Source organism: Hemiscyllium ocellatum, chromosome 4 (assembly GCF_020745735.1).
Source record: "Hemiscyllium ocellatum isolate sHemOce1 chromosome 4, sHemOce1.pat.X.cur, whole genome shotgun sequence".
In the NCBI taxonomy this organism is placed as follows: Eukaryota; Metazoa; Chordata; class Chondrichthyes; order Orectolobiformes; family Hemiscylliidae; genus Hemiscyllium; species Hemiscyllium ocellatum.
The window spans coordinates 129,223,758-129,239,580 of NC_083404.1; the positions used below are offsets into that span (position 1 = coordinate 129,223,758).

At 48.0% G+C, this 15,823-nt stretch overlaps 1 pseudogene; it reads right to left on the minus strand.

Annotated features, from left to right (window-relative positions):
• Window positions 1-2,065: 2,065 nt before the first annotated feature.
• On the minus strand, window positions 2,066-5,995 carry LOC132815249 (cathepsin Z-like; annotated as a pseudogene).
• Between the last annotated feature and the right edge of the window lie 9,828 nt (window positions 5,996-15,823).

Genomic DNA, 15,823 nt, shown 5'->3' on the forward strand with positions numbered 1-15,823 from the left:
CTATTACTCAATGATTCCATACTATTTCCAAGGTGCTGCAAGATTCTCTAACTTTGGGCGGTGATCGGAACAGAATTCAGTGACCATTGCTGGGAATTGTGTGCGAGTAGGGTAGGGCTATAGATGAATAGCCTCTGATTCCAACACATCCATGTCAAGCAGTAATTCAGGTGGTTATATGTGACTGTGGAATTATAATCCAGCAAGGCATTAGAGAAAGTGCAAAGCAAGGGTGTCTTATTCCTTTGCAGTGTTTCAGTCCCACCCTGCTGTTTGTTGCAAATACATATATGTTGCATATCAATCTGATTTGTCAAACTCTGCAGCTTTATACAGGGTTATATTAACATTGTCTTCCAGTTCATACAGATAGAATATGGGTGCTGCAAGTTCTTTTGTCATTGCAAAAAGCAGCTCTTCAATGTGGTAGAGGATCTCCATAGCCAGAAAATGTGTTGCTGGAAAAGCACAGCAGGTCAGACAGCATCCAAGGATCAGGAGAATCGACATTTCGGGCATGAGTCCTTCTTCAGGAATGAGGAAAGAAGGACTCATGCCCGAAACGTCGAATCTCCTGTTCCTTGGATGCTGCCTGACCTGCTGCGCTTTTCCAGCAATGCATTTTCAGCTCTGATCTCCAGCATCTGCAGTCCTCACTTTCTCCTAGAAGATCTCCATAGCCACACAGCTGTTCAATGGCGAGGTTGTAATGATTGCTCTTCCCACCTTTTATAGAGACGAGTGACAATCCGCAGTCACCCAGACTCTCCCTGTGGAGATTACAGAGAGATTCCAATGTTTTCGATTACTAATTATTGAAGCTAAAAATGAGCTGTGCAATGGATCTCCTTTATGGGACCATCCATCAATAAATTTAGAGTTTTCCAGGCTGGCCTGAAAATAAATTAGAGTTGCACAATGTATGTGCTCCTTGGTTGAAAAGGACAGTTACTACTGTGAGCCTCTTTAATCATTTTAATTTGGAATGCAATAGATTTTTCTTTGCCATCCAAGGGGAGGAGGAGTTATGGAGCCAAGGTAAGTAGACGCAGTTAGGGCAGAGAGCAGCAGTGATCTCACCAGCAGAACAAGCTGGAGAGGCTGAATGAACCATTCTGCAGGTGCCAGGTATCCATGTCGAAAGGATTAGATTTACCAATAAAAATAATCTAATGTTAAATTTGTCATCATTCTGTCCCACCAAAACTAGAATACAATGGATGACCTGTTCTTGTGTAGGTCTAGAATCAAGTTGTCACAGTAGATAATTCATTAAGCTTGAAATTAGAACAAACTGAATTTGAATCCAGAAAAGCATTTCTTTATAGCCATGACATACACTGACCCAGAACACCTACAGTACAGGCCACATTGTGTTCTGGCCAATATGCAGGGATTGGAATGAGGTCAGCCAGGTGGACCTCATAGAACAGAGGTTCCCAGATTGGACCAGGTTAACAGCCCCAATTCTGGGATAAACAGACATCTCAGGGGTTCTGCTCCATGTAGGAGTTGGCTCTGAGCTAGCTGGGTCAGTGTCATATACTATGCATGTGTAAATAAAGGGTGACCTGGTGATGGGCTACCAGCACTTATGGAGTTATTTCACAATACGTATTCCTCAGTCAGTGTTGTTAAATCATACTATCTGTTCTTCATCACACAGCTGTTTTTGTGGAAGGGATTTGGCTGCTACATTTCAAAACGATTATAAGTTCAAACTTACTACTTTGTGTCTAAAAGGCTTTAGAAATCCTGGGGTTGTAAAGGGTACTATATAAATGCAAATCTTTATTTCAGATGGAAAACGACACTTGGAAAAGTATATAAAAGTACATAATCTTAAAGATGGAAGAAGTAAATGAAATTAATGGGCACATGTTACCAAAGATTCAATTTTCAACAACTTTCTATGAAGAAATGACATTGTGACTGGCTCAGTGAAGAGTCTACCCATAGTGCCACTTGAATTTAAATTAAGTAAACAGGTTTTTCACGTGCTGTTGGCCAAAGATCCTCCTGTCTTGACACTTCACGAGCTCCATCTAAAACACATTGTCAATATTTAATGGCTAGACCCTTCTTCATTGGGTTTTGCAACAGCCAGCACCATTTCCAACTGGTGACCCTGAATTGTGACCCTGAAGATATTTGCTGTGGAACACAAGAAACTATATGAGAGGATATCACACTCCCCCCATGCTTCACCCCAGGAGTTCTGTACTACCCAGTACTCTGTTCCATCATCATCCTCACCCTGACCTGCTACTGATACAATGTGATTGGTGATGGCCAGTGGCCCATATTCTCCTCCGTGGTAGGCATCCAGTTTCTTTGTTGTCATGATACCACAGTTGGAACACAGTAGGTTACAGTTCCAGAGATCCCCACTGGCATGTGTTAATAACCACAGGACAGAGGTTTGAAAATAATACACAAAAGAATTTTGGGGAAGAGATCAGAAGTTCCTTTTTTTTAAACCCACTGCATTGTTACAATCGGGAATGCTCTGCATTAAACCGCTCATGTTTTGGTTGAGGAAACCAAGTTGTGGAAACAGATTGGGTAGAGATGAGAAATAATAAAGGCAAGAAATTACTTATGAGAGTGGTGTACTGAATCACAAAGAGTAACCATACAGTAAGATGGAGAATGAAAGAGAATGAGAACTTGCCAGAAAGACACAGATTAATAATCATAGGCTATTTTAATCTATATACACACCAGAAAAATCAGATGGGCAAGAGTAGCCTGGATGAACAGTTTATTGAACATTTTCAGGATAGCTTTGTAGAAGAGTGTGTTCTGAAACCAATCAGATACCAGGCTTAACCAGACCTTATACTGTATAACGAGATAGGGACTAATTCAGTATCTCTTTGTGAAGGTGCCCATGAGTCACAGCAACCATTGTACATTCAGTTTGAGGGAGAGAGAGAGAAGGGACTCAGACTCCCAATTTTGACACAAGCCCCCAGATGTTGGTAAAGAGAACTTTGCAGGGTGAATTGGTTTTCTATTTTCAGGATCCATCCAATTAGATTAAGTAGAAAATATCTGGAGGTGGGGACTGGAGCTCTAGTACTGCAGTAATATGTCCCTATCTCTGGACAAGGAGGCCTGGGTTAAGTCCCATCTGTGTAGAGGTGTGTAATAACAGCTCGGAGCAGATTGAATAAAAAAAATGTGGGACTGGGGACCAACTGTAATATTGCCATGTTCGCCAATGACACGTAGCTAGGTGAGAATGTGTGTTGTGGGAAAGATGCGAAGCTGCTTTAATTTTCACAGATGTAAAGAATAGACAAGAATACAACTGATAGAATATACGATGGAAAAATGTGAGGTTCTCCACTTTGGTTGGAAGATCAGATATGCAGAGCGTTTCTGAAGTATTAATATATTACAAAGTATAGGGAACAGGGTGTCCCTGTCAATATGTCACTAAAGGCTAACATGGAGGTGCTGTGAGCCAGGCTAACGGATGTTATTATTACAGTACAACAGATTCGACAAAGCAGTCCATTACCTGATAGGCCCATTGGTGTACATTTCTGCCATCATCTGCTCATGTCCGCTAATTTTACCATAATCCCCAACTTGCCATAGGGTATAGTTTTGGATCACATTGCAGACACCAAAAGTGGTGCATGTGCCACACTGGTTATTAAATGGTTTACACTCTACAGCAAAAAAGAAATATAATAATCAATAAGTACATGTCAGAATCTAAGAGATTAAAAATAATTTCCCTTAAAAGCCAGAACTCTCCAAACGATGAGGGGTGGATCTGGAGCTTATTACTGAAATAAAGGGTAAAAAGAAATGACGTCCACAAACTTGCTTCCCTCATGAGTCCACCTTTTACATTGCTCATTGCTCTGTAATAATACTGGAGCTGACAACCACATGCAGAACAACGTAAATTGTTAAACTCTCTGGTGTTACAGCATGGAGCTATTTACCAAAGCAGCACTCTCATTGTCTGCTTCAGCTTCCTGGCTTCAGCAGCTTTGAGTTCCTTTTTTTTCCCTTTCTGGCAATTGATACAACTAAGTGGTTTGCTGAGCCATTTCAGAGTCAACCACATCAAGTCATATCCAGGCTAGACCAGGGAAGGAAGAGAGTTTCCTCCGTAAAGGATATTGGTGAACCAGTTGTTTTTTTTTACTACAATTGACAATGGTCATCATCAGCCTTTTAATTCCAGGTTTTCATTGGATTCAAATTCCACCATCATCATGATGAGATTTAAACTCAGGTTCCCAGAATATGGCAAGTTTCTCTGGATTGCTAATCCAGCAACAATACCATTAGGCCACCGCCTTCTGCCAAGTCTAAGCCTTTCATAGACGGGAAATTATGAAAAGAATGTACCTTGGTCTTTAGCCTGGTAATTGTTGCAGGTTTCATCTGGTGTTCCATTATCATGAGCATACCTCCAAACTGCCAATGGTCTCCCCCAAAGCAAGAGCCGACATTTCCACAGTGTAGAACATTCTGGACTGATAGGTATGCAGAAGGCCACGCACCTTTCCTCTTTGCGTTGATATGATCTGTGAAAGCCAAGGAAATTATTCCTGCATCCCAAGCCTTTTTCTCTGAGACATTACAACACTCAGCACTCTTCCAGAGGTACTTCAGCAATCGTAAGGTGATTTAAATGAGGACAGACTGCAGAAAGTATGGAACAGAGGGATATGGGAGAGTTCCTTGTTATGGATCAGGCCAAAACCCCTCAAAATATATTAAGATGACAGCCTAGACCCTAACTTCTCTTATTTTAAAGGTAAGTGTAAGGCATTGTGTTCTGGATGCAATTTGATTGGTCAAACTATTAGGCTTGAAACAAAACATAATTTATTCATGCACTATAATTAATATACAGACAAAATAAAAAAAATTGGCTTAACTGTAACTCTATTGAAATTCTTAACAAAATAATATATTTATTAACTGCCACTAATTAACTGTTCCAAAATAGTAACATTCCTTAAACACACCCTTGGCAAAAGCAAATTCAGCAAAGTAGATTGTCTCACATTCAATTCTAGCAGCAAGAACAGAACTCCAACCTTTAGTTGTAACAGAGACAAAGGAATAAGAGCTTCCATATCCAGCTTCAAGACCCCAGCAACTGCTACTGAAGTACAATTAAAACTAAAAACAAAAATTCTGGTTCTGTGGGAGCTTGACCTCACCCATTCAGGCTGCTTCTATTGTTTAAAATGAAACCCCGAGGCCTCAAAAGCTGTTTACTTTATTGGCTTTGAAGCAGACTGCTCGGTACCTCTGTCTCAAACTCTCTTCACAACAAAAAGGACAAAATGCATCACTTAAAGCCATGGTATTGTCACATCATGTAGGCATCACAAAAAGCTGGATACAAATTTCAGTGGGTAATAGAAAAAGCAACTGTAATGTTGGCCTTTACTTCAAAAGGAGTGAAGTACAACAATATACTAGCTACCAGTCAGTTCTTATTCCCTTATCTAAAGGAATACATCCTGCCACTGGAGGTAGTCTAGAGAAGGTTCACAAGGTTGATCCTGGGAGTGAAGGGATTTCCTTATGAGGAAAGGTTGAATTGGTTAGGCTTGTACTCATTGGAGTTTAGGAGAATGAGAAGAGGCTTTACTGAAACACAAGATTGGGTCTTGACAGGGTAGATGTCGAAAGGTTGTTTCACCTCGTGGAAGAGACTATGACCAGAGGGCGAAATCTCAGAATAAAGGGGTCGCATATTTAAAACAGAGAAGAGGAGGATTCTTTTCTGTCATAGGGTGTTATAATCAGAGAAATTAACTTTAGTTCTTACTCCAAAATGATGCTTAAGCTTACCTGGCTTTATTTCATATACTTTAACAAATAGTGAGTAGAGTTGGGTGGGAGAACAGATACTGGGAACTAATTTAAGCTCACCTGCAAGTGCACTAATCATTTCCAGAGCCACAGTATTGAGAAGTGTGCTGGTTACATCCTCAGGAGAATTCATATTCTCAACAAACAGTATTTCAACACCATCTCAAACATCAAAAACTGTAAGTACAACAAAGTTTTATCTCCCCACCTCCATAACCAGGGCTCCTCAAACATTCCAGCAGATTCCCTGATGCAGCTGCCACCCCCCACGCTGATTGATGATGTCACTTTCGCCCTCATCATAGCCACTCCCACAACCACTTCCTCCTCTCACAATTCCTCAGGCATTACACGTGACATCACTTCCGCTCCTAAGATCATTACTGATGCCACACGCTCAGTGACTTCAGCTGCTGTGGTCACCACCATTCCGCCCCCACCAGCGCCACTCACCTGTATTCTGCTGACACTCCCTCCACAGACCCCACTGTCACTATCCCCACCCCCAGAACCGCGAGGGGAACATTACCCCTGCTCATGACTCCACCCCCATTCCCCCCACTATCACACCCACTCCAGTTACAGGTTCCACCCCCACTCCCAGCTCCACACCCACACCAGATCCCAGCTCCCAGCCCTGCCGAGTTTTCACCATCCCTCCAGACCTCCCCCGCACTGAGGACGAATGATCAGTCCTCAGCAAAGAACTCACCTCATCCCCCTCCGTCCACACATCAATGAATTTAATACATGCCGTGACGTTGAACAATTCTTCTGTCGCCTCCGCCTCCGAGTTTACTTTCACAATCAGGATTTCTGAGGATCCCTTCACCCACCTCCAACACACTGCATCCACCTGACACCCCTCGCCGGCCTATTACCTGCCCTCGACCTCTTCATTTCCAACTGCCGCCGGGACATTAACCGCCTCAACCTGCCTCCTCCCCTCCCCCACTCCAACCTCTCACCCTCACAACGCGCAGCCCTCCAATCCCTCTGCTCCAATCCCAACCTCACCATCAAGCCAGCAGATTAAGGGGGCGCAGTGGTAGTCTGGCGCACTGACCTCTACATCACTGAAGTCAAACGCCAACTCAAGGACACCTCTTCCTACTGCCCCCTCGACCATGACCCCACCCCCCATCACCAAACCATCATCTCCCCGACCATACAGAACCTCATCACCTCAGGAGATCTCCCACCCACAGCTTCCAACCTTATAGTCCGGGAACCCCGCACTGTCTGGTTCTACCTCCCTCCCAAGACCCACAAGCCTGACCACCCTGGCTGACCCATTGTCTCAGCATGCTCCTGCCCCACTGAACTCATCTCTACCTACTCGACACTGTCCTATTCCCCCCAGTCCAGGAACTCCCCACATACGTTCGAGACACCACCCACGCTCTCCACCTCCTCCAAGACTTCCGTTTCCCTGGCCCCAACACCTCATCTTCACCATGGATATCCAATCCCTCTACACCTCCATCCGCCATGACCAGGGCCTCCAAGCCCTCCGTTTCTTCCTCTCCAGACGTCCCCAACAATACCCTTCCACCGACACTCTCGTTCGTTTGGCCGAACTGGTCCTCACCCTTAACAATTTCTCCTTTGAAACCTCCCACTTCCTCCAGACCAAAGGGGTAGCCGTGGGCACCCGTATGGGCACCAGCAATGCTTGTTTCTTTGTTGGCTACGTAGAACAGTTGATCATCCGTAATTACATCGGCACCACTCCCCACCTCTTCCTCCGCTACATTGATGACTGCATTGGCGCCACCTTATGCTCCCGCAAGGAGGTTGAGCAATTCATCAACTTCACCAACACATTCCACCCTGACCTTAAATTTACCTGGACCATCTCTGACACCTCCCTCCCCTTCCTGGACCTCTCCATCTCCATTAATGACGACCGACTTGACACTGACATTATTTACAAACCCACAGACTCCCACAGCTACCTGGATTACACCTCTTCCCACCCTATCTCTTGCAAAAATGCCATCCCATATTCCCAATTCCTCCGCCTCCGCCGTATCTGCTCCCAGGAGGACCAGTTCCACCACAAACACACCAAATGGCCTCCTTCTTTAGAGTCCGCAATTTCCCTTCCCACGTGGTTAAAGATGCCCTCCAACGCATCTCATCCACAGCCCACACCTCCGCCCTCAGACCCCACCCCTCCAACCGTAACAAGGACAGAACCCCCTGGTGCTCACCTTCCACCCTACAAACCTTCGCATAAACCAAATCATCCACCGACATTTCCGCCACCTCCAAAAAGACCCCACCACCTGGGATATATTTCCCTCCCCACCCCTTTCCGCCTTCCGCAAAGACCGTTCCCTCCGTGACTACCTGGTCAGATCCACGTCCCCCTACAACCCACCCTCCCATCCTGGCACTTTCCCCTGCCACTGCAGGAACTGTAAAACCTGTGCCCACACCTCCTCCCTCACCTCTATCCAAGGCCCTAAAGGTGCCTTCCACATCCATCAAAATTTTACCTGCACATCCACTAATATCATTTATTGTATCCGTTGCTCCCGATGCGGTCTCCTCTACATTGGGGGGACTGGGCGCCTCCTAGCAGAGCGCTTTAGGAACATCTCCGTGATACCCGCACCAATCAACCATACCGCCCCGTGGCCCAACATTTCAACTCCCCCTCCCACTCAGCTGAGGACATGGAGGTCCTGGGCCTCCTTCACCGCTGCTCCCTCACCGCTGCTCCCTCACCACCAGACGCCTGGAGGAAGACCGCCTCATCTTCTGCCTCGGAACACTTCAACCCCAGGGCATCAATGTGGACTTCAACAGTTTCCTCATTTCCCTTTCCCCCACCTCACCCTAGTTCCAAACTTCCAGCTCAGCACTGTCCCCATGACTTGTCCGGACTTGTCCTACCTGCCTATCTCCTTTTCCACCTATCCACTTCACCCTCTCCTCCCTGACCAATCACCTTCCTCCCCATCCCCACCCTCCTCTAGCTTATCTCTCCACGCTTCAGGCTCTCTGCCTTTATTTCTGATGAAGGGCTTTTGCCCGAAACGTCGATTTCGCTGCTCCTTGGATGCTGCCTGAACTGCTGAGCTCTTCCAGCATCTGCAGTTATTGTTTTTACCTGGTTATGGGTTATACTGATGTCGCTTTTGTTATTCACCTTTCTCCAATCCCAGACCTTTGGCAAATTGAAGGCGTTCAGATACTCATGAGGTTGAGGATAAATCTTGAAAAGAGAGATATTTTCCCGAAAGCATGGAATGTGTAAAGGCCATTCAGCCCATCAAACCTGCCAATTCTAGACAGTAGCCAATGATAATATTAAAGTAACAGAAGAGATTCAGTTGGTAATATTCTGTCCCCAGAATTACAACAAGCAGGCTCAGATATCTCCTTGAAGCTTGAGCACAAACATCAAGGCTGTCTTTTCAGTACAGAACTGAGGAAGGGCAGCAGTGTTTCAGATGGAATGATAAACCAAGACCCTGCTGCCTGGATGGAGGAGATCCCAGGTCACTATCCCAGAGGAGTGTAAGGGAGCGGTTTCCTGGCTAATATTTGTCCATCAATCAACATTGTACAGAAACAGATTATTGTGTCATCATCACATTGCTTTATGTGGGATGTTAGATTAGATTTCCTACAGTATGGAAACAGGCCCTTCAGTCCAACAAGCCCACACCAGCCCTCTGAAGAGAACCAATTTGTGGGTGGCACGGTGGCACAGTGGTGCCTCACAGCGCCAGAGACCCGGGTTCATTCCCTGACTCAGGCGACTGGAGTTTGCACATTCTCCCCGTTTCTGCGTGTGTTTCCTCCCACAGTCCAAAGATGTGCAGGTTAGGTGAATTGGCCATGCTAAATTGCCCGTAGTGTTAGGTAAAGAGGTAAATGTAGGGGAATGGGTGGGTGGCGGGTCGGTGTGGACTTGTTGGGCTGAAGGGCCTGTTTCCACACTGTAGTAATCTAATCTAATTAACCCAGATGCATTCTCCTATCCTGTATTTTCCCCTGACCATATTGGAATTTATTATTGTTGTCTTTGCCTTATCTCCAAAATATGCAGAATGATGAGTTTATGACTCAAAACTGTCAATCACATCAAACATATGAACTAGGAGCAGATGAGGAGGCAATGGCCTGGTGGCATTATTGCTAGACTGTTAATCCAGAAACTCAGCTAATGTTCTGGGTTTGAATCTTGCCATGGCAGATGGTAGAATTTTAATTCAAAACAAAAAAAATCTGGCATTGAGAATTTACTCATGGTTATCTCGATTGTCAGGAGAAAAATCCATCTGGCTCAATAAGGTCCTTCAGTGAAGGAAATCTGCTGTTCTCTCCTAGTCCGGTATGACTTCAGACCCATAGCAAAATGTGGTTGACTCTCAAGTGGTCTAGCAAGCTACTCAATTCAAGGGCAGCTAGGGACAGGCAATCATTGCTGGCCAGCCAACAATGCCCACCTCCCATTAGTGAATTAAACAAAAAGTAGACCATTTGGCCCGAAGCTTTCTTCACCATTCAATAGGATTATGGGTGATCTGTTAGGCATTGCCCTTTGATGTGAAGGGCACTGCTTGTCACTGGCCACTTAGCTGTTTCTTTTTCTCCTGGTGGTGGAAACTGAATAAAGATTTGTACACCTTGTGTCTTTCACTGTGTCTCACACCTGCACACACACAACATGGGTGCAGGGGAAAAAATAAGCACAAAAAAAATATAAAGGGACTGAGATCCCAGAGGCTGTGACTCCTGTGAGTATTCAACTCAGGACACTGAATATTGGCAGATATCCCTCCAAGAAGGTGTAATATAACTGAGCCCACTGCTCCTCTCATTGGAAGGCCACATGGATAAACTTTAGGTGACAGGTTAGTCCATAGTTGTTAGGAGCAGCAGACCTGGCTGTTGCTTCTGCCCTGTGTCTATGACAGTTCGATTGTTATAGAGACTGAATGGAAAATCCAAGATGGCGGCAGAGTAGGGACCTGAGCCCAGCACCTGTTCACTCCCATTGGCTTTCTTACTTTGTTTTCACCTTTGTTGTTTTTCATTCTTTTTCTCTTTTTTCTTTGTTTTCTTTTCTTTTAAAGCCTAGAGAGCAGCAGATGAAGAGGAAGGCCTCCAGCAGCAATGGCAGCACCACCAGGATGTTCTGGGCATGGCTTCATCCCAGCCCAGAGTGTCCCGTTGAGTGAGGAACAAGTACAGGTCCGCAGCTAGGCTCCGGGTGCCTGAAGGAACAGAAGCATCAGCAAAAGTGACAGATAACAGATAGGTGGCAGCGTCTGCAGGAGTGCTAGATGGGGAGCGGGGGCTTCTCCCAGCCCAGGTGGCAGTTTCAGCCCAGCATTGTGCTCATCTTTGGTGGACACTTCCATTCTAGTGTGGTGTTCTTGTCTTGGCCTGTCCCAGAATGGTGTTCTCGTCCTAGAATTGCAGTCTCGTCCTGGAGTGGCGGTCTCATCCCAGAATGGTGGTCTCATCCTGGAGTGGTGGTCTCATCCTGGAATGGCGGTCTCTCCTGGAATGGTAATCTTATCCCAGAATGGTAGTTTCATCCTAGAATGGTGGTCTCCTCCTGGAGTGGTGGTCTCATCCCAGAATGGCGGTCTCATCCCAGAATGGTGATCTTGCCCCAGAATGGTGGTCTCGTCCCAGAATGGCAGTCTCATCCCAGAATGGAAATCTCATCCAGAATGGTGGTCTTGTCCCAGAATGGTGATCTCCTCCCAGAATGGTGGTCCCGTACCAGAATGGTGGACTCATCCCAGAATGGTGGTCTCATCCCAGAATGGTGATCTCATCCCAGAATGGTGGTCTCCTCCCAGAATGGTGGTCCCGTACCAGAATGGTGGTCTCATCCCAGAATGGTGATCTCATCCCAGAATGGTGGTCTCATCCCAGAATGGTGGTCTTGTCCAGAATGGCGGTCTCGTCTCAGAATGGCGATCCCGTCCCAGAATGGCGGTCTCATCCTGTAGTGGCGGTCTTGTCCCAGAATGGCATTCTCATCCCAGAATGGTGATCTCATCCCAGAATAGTGGTCTTGCCCGCAATGGTGTTCTCATCCCAGAATGGTGTTCTCATCCCAGAATGGTGATCTCATCCCAGAATGGCGGCCCCATCCGAGAAATGTGAGCTTGTCCCAGAATGGTGGTCTCCTCCCGGAATGGTGGTCTCATCCCAGAATGGTGGTCTCATCCCAGAATGGCGGTCTCGTCCAGAATGGCGATCTCGTCCCAAAATGGCGGTCTCATCCTGTAGTGGCGGTCTTGTCCCGGAATGGTGTTCTTGTCCCAGAATGGCATTCTCATCCCAGAATGGTGATCTCATCCCAGAATAGTGGTCTCGTCCGCAATGGTGTTCTCATCCCAGAATGGTGGTCTCCTCCCAGAATGGCGGTCTCCTCCCGGAATGGTGTTCTCATCCCAGAATGGTGGTCTCATCCCAGAATGGTGGTTTCATCCCAGAATGGTGGTATCGTCTGGAATGGCGGTCTCGTCTCAGAATGGCAATCTCGTCCCAGAATGGCGGTCTCATCCTGTAGTGGCGGTCTCGTCCTGGAATGGTGGTCTCGTCCCAGAATGGCGGTCTCGTCCCAGAATGGTGATCTTGTCCCAGAATGGTGGTCTCCTCCCAGAATGGTGGTCTCCTCCCAGAATGGCCACTTCATCTGAGAAAGGTGAGCTTGTCCCAGAATGATGGTCTCATCCCAGGATGGCGGTCTCGTCCCGGAATGGTGTTCTCGTCCCAGAATGGTGGTCTCGTCCGGAATGGTGGCCTCGTCCCAGAATGGCGGTCTCATCCCAAAATCGCGGTCTCCTCCTGGAATGGTGGTCTCATCCCAGAATGGCGGTCTCGTCCAGAATGGCGATCTCGTCCCAAAATGGCGGTCTCATCCTGTAGTGGCGGTCTTGTCCCGGAATGGTGGTCTCATCCCAGAATGGTGGTCTCATCCCAGAATGGTGGTTTCATCCCAGAATGGTGGTATCGTCTGGAATGGCGGTCTCGTCTCAGAATGGCAATCTCGTCCCAGAATGGCGGTCTCATCCTGTAGTGGCGGTCTCGTCCTGGAATGGTGGTCTCGTCCCAGAATGGCGGTCTCGTCCCAGAATGGTGATCTTGTCCCAGAATGGTGGTCTCCTCCCAGAATGGTGGTCTCCTCCCAGAATGGCCACTTCATCTGAGAAAGGTGAGCTTGTCCCAGAATGATGGTCTCATCCCAGGATGGCGGTCTCGTCCCGGAATGGTGTTCTCGTCCCAGAATGGTGGTCTCGTCTGGAATGGTGGCCTCGTCCCAGAATGGCGGTCTCATCCCAAAATCGCGGTCTCCTCCTGGAATGGTGGTCTCATCCCAGAATGGCGGTCTCGTCCAGAATGGCGATCTCGTCCCAAAATGGCGGTCTCATCCTGTAGTGGCGGTCTTGTCCCGGAATGGTGTTCTTGTCCCAGAATGGCATTCTCATCCCAGAATGGTGATCTCATCCCAGAATAGTGGTCTCGTCCGCAATGGTGTTCTCATCCCAGAATGGTGGTCTCCTCCCAGAATGGCGGTCTCCTCCCGGAATGGTGTTCTCATCCCAGAATGGTGGTCTCATCCCAGAATGGTGGTTTCATCCCAGAATGGTGGTATCGTCCGGAATGGCGGTCTCGTCTCAGAATGGCGATCTCGTCCCAGAATGGCGGTCTCATCCTGTAGTGGCGGTCTCGTCCTGGAATGGTGGTCTCGTCCCAGAATGGCGGTCTCGTCCCAGAATGGTGATCTTGTCCCAGAATGGTGGTCTCCTCCCAGAATGGTGGTCTCCTCCCAGAATGGCCACTTCATCTGAGAAAGGTGAGCTTGTCCCAGAATGATGGTCTCATCCCAGGATGGCGGTCTCGTCCCGGAATGGTGTTCTCGTCCCAGAATGGTGGTCTCGTCCGGAATGGTGGTCTCGTCCCAGAATGGCGGTCTCATCCCAAAATCGCGGTCTCCTCCCGGAATGGTGTTCTCGTCCCAGAATGGTGGTCTCATCCCAAAATGGTGGTCTCGCCCGCAATGGTGTTCTCATCCCAGAATGGTGTTCTCATCCCAGAATGGTGGTCTCATCCCAGAATGGCGGTCTCATCCCAGAATGGCGATCTCGTCCCAGAATGGCGGTCTCATCCTGTAGTGGCGGTCTCCTCCTAGAATGGTGTTCTCGTCCAGAATGGTGATCTTATCCCAGAATGGTAGTGTCATCCTAGAATGGTGGTCTCCTCCTGGAGTGGTGGTCTCGTCCCAGAATGGCGGCCTCATCCGAGAAAGGTGATCTTGTCCCAGAATGGTGGTCTCATCCCAGAATGGCAGTCTCATCCCAGAATGGTAATCTCATCTGGAATGGTGGTCTTGTCCCAGAATGGTGATCTCCTCCCAGAATGGTGGTCCCGTACCAGAATGGTGGTGTCATCCCAGAATGGTGGTCCCGTACCAGAATGGTGGTCTCATCCCAGAATGGTGATCTCCTCCCAGAATGGCGGTCTCGTCCGGAATGGCGGTCCCGTCTCAGAATGGCGATCTCGTCCCAGATTGGTGTTTTCATCCCAGAATGGTGGTCTCGTCCGGAATGGCGGTCTCCTCCCAGAATGACGGTCTCATCCTGTAGTGGTGGTCTCCTCCCGGAATGGTGTTCTCATCCCAGAATGTTGATCTCATCCCAGAATGGTGATCTCATCCCAGAATGGTGGTCTCATCCCAGAATGGTGGTTTCATCCCAGAATGGTGGTCTCGTCCGGAATGGCGGTATCGTCTCAGAATGGCGATCTCGTCCAAGAATGGCGGTCTCATCCTGTAGTGGCGGTCTCATCCTGGAATGGTGTTCTTGTCCCAGAATGGCATTCTCATCCCAGAATAGCGGTCTCGTCCCAGAATAGTGGCCTCGTCCCAGAATGGTGGTCTCCTCCCAGAATTGCGGTCTCATCCCAGAATGGCGGTCTCATCCCAGAATGGTGGTCTCCTCCCAGAATGACGGTGTCATCCTGTAGTGGCGGTCTCCTCCCGGAATGGTGTTCTCATCCCAGAATGGTGATCTCATCCCAGAATGGTGGTCTCGTTCCAGAATGGTGGTCTCATCCCAGAATGGTGGTCTCATCCCAGAATGGCAGTCTCGTCCCAGAATGGTGGTCTCATCCCAGAATGGTGGTCTCCTCCCAGAATGACGGTGTCATCCTGTAGTGGCGGTCTCCTCCCGGAATGGTGTTCTCATCCCAGAATGGTGATCTCATCCCAGAATGGTGGTCTCGTTCCAGAATGGTGGTCTCATCCCAGAACGGTGATCTCATCCCAGAATGGTGGTCTCATCCCAGAATGGCAGTCTCGTCCCAGAATGGTGGTCTCATCCCAGAATGGTGGTCTCATCCTGTAGTGGTGGTCTCCTCCCGGAATGGTGTTCTCGTCTGGAATGGTGGTCTCGTCCCAGAATGGCGGTCTCATCCTGTAGTGGCGGTCTCCTCCTAGAATGGTGTTCTCGTCCAGAATGGTGATCTTATCCCAGAATGGTAGTGTCATCCTAGAATGGTGGTCTCCTCCTGGAGTGGTGGTCTCGTCCCAGAATGGCGGCCTCATCCGAGAAAGGTGATCTTGTCCCAGAATGGTGGTCTCATCCCAGAATGGCAGTCTCATCCCAGAATGGTAATCTCATCTGGAATGGTGGTCTTGTCCCAGAATGGTGGTCTCCTCCCAGAATGGTGGTCCCGTACCAGAATGGTGGTGTCATCCCAGAATGGTGGTCTCATCCCAGAATGGTGATCTCCTCCCAGAATGGCGGTCTCGTCCGGAATGGCGGTCCCGTCTCAGAATGGCGATCTCGTCCCAGATTGGTGTTTTCATCCCAGAATGGTGGTCTCGTCCGGAATGGCGGTCTCCTCCCAGAATGACGGTCTCATCCTGTAGTGGTGGTCTCCTCCCGGAATGGTGTTCTCATCCCAGAATGTTGAT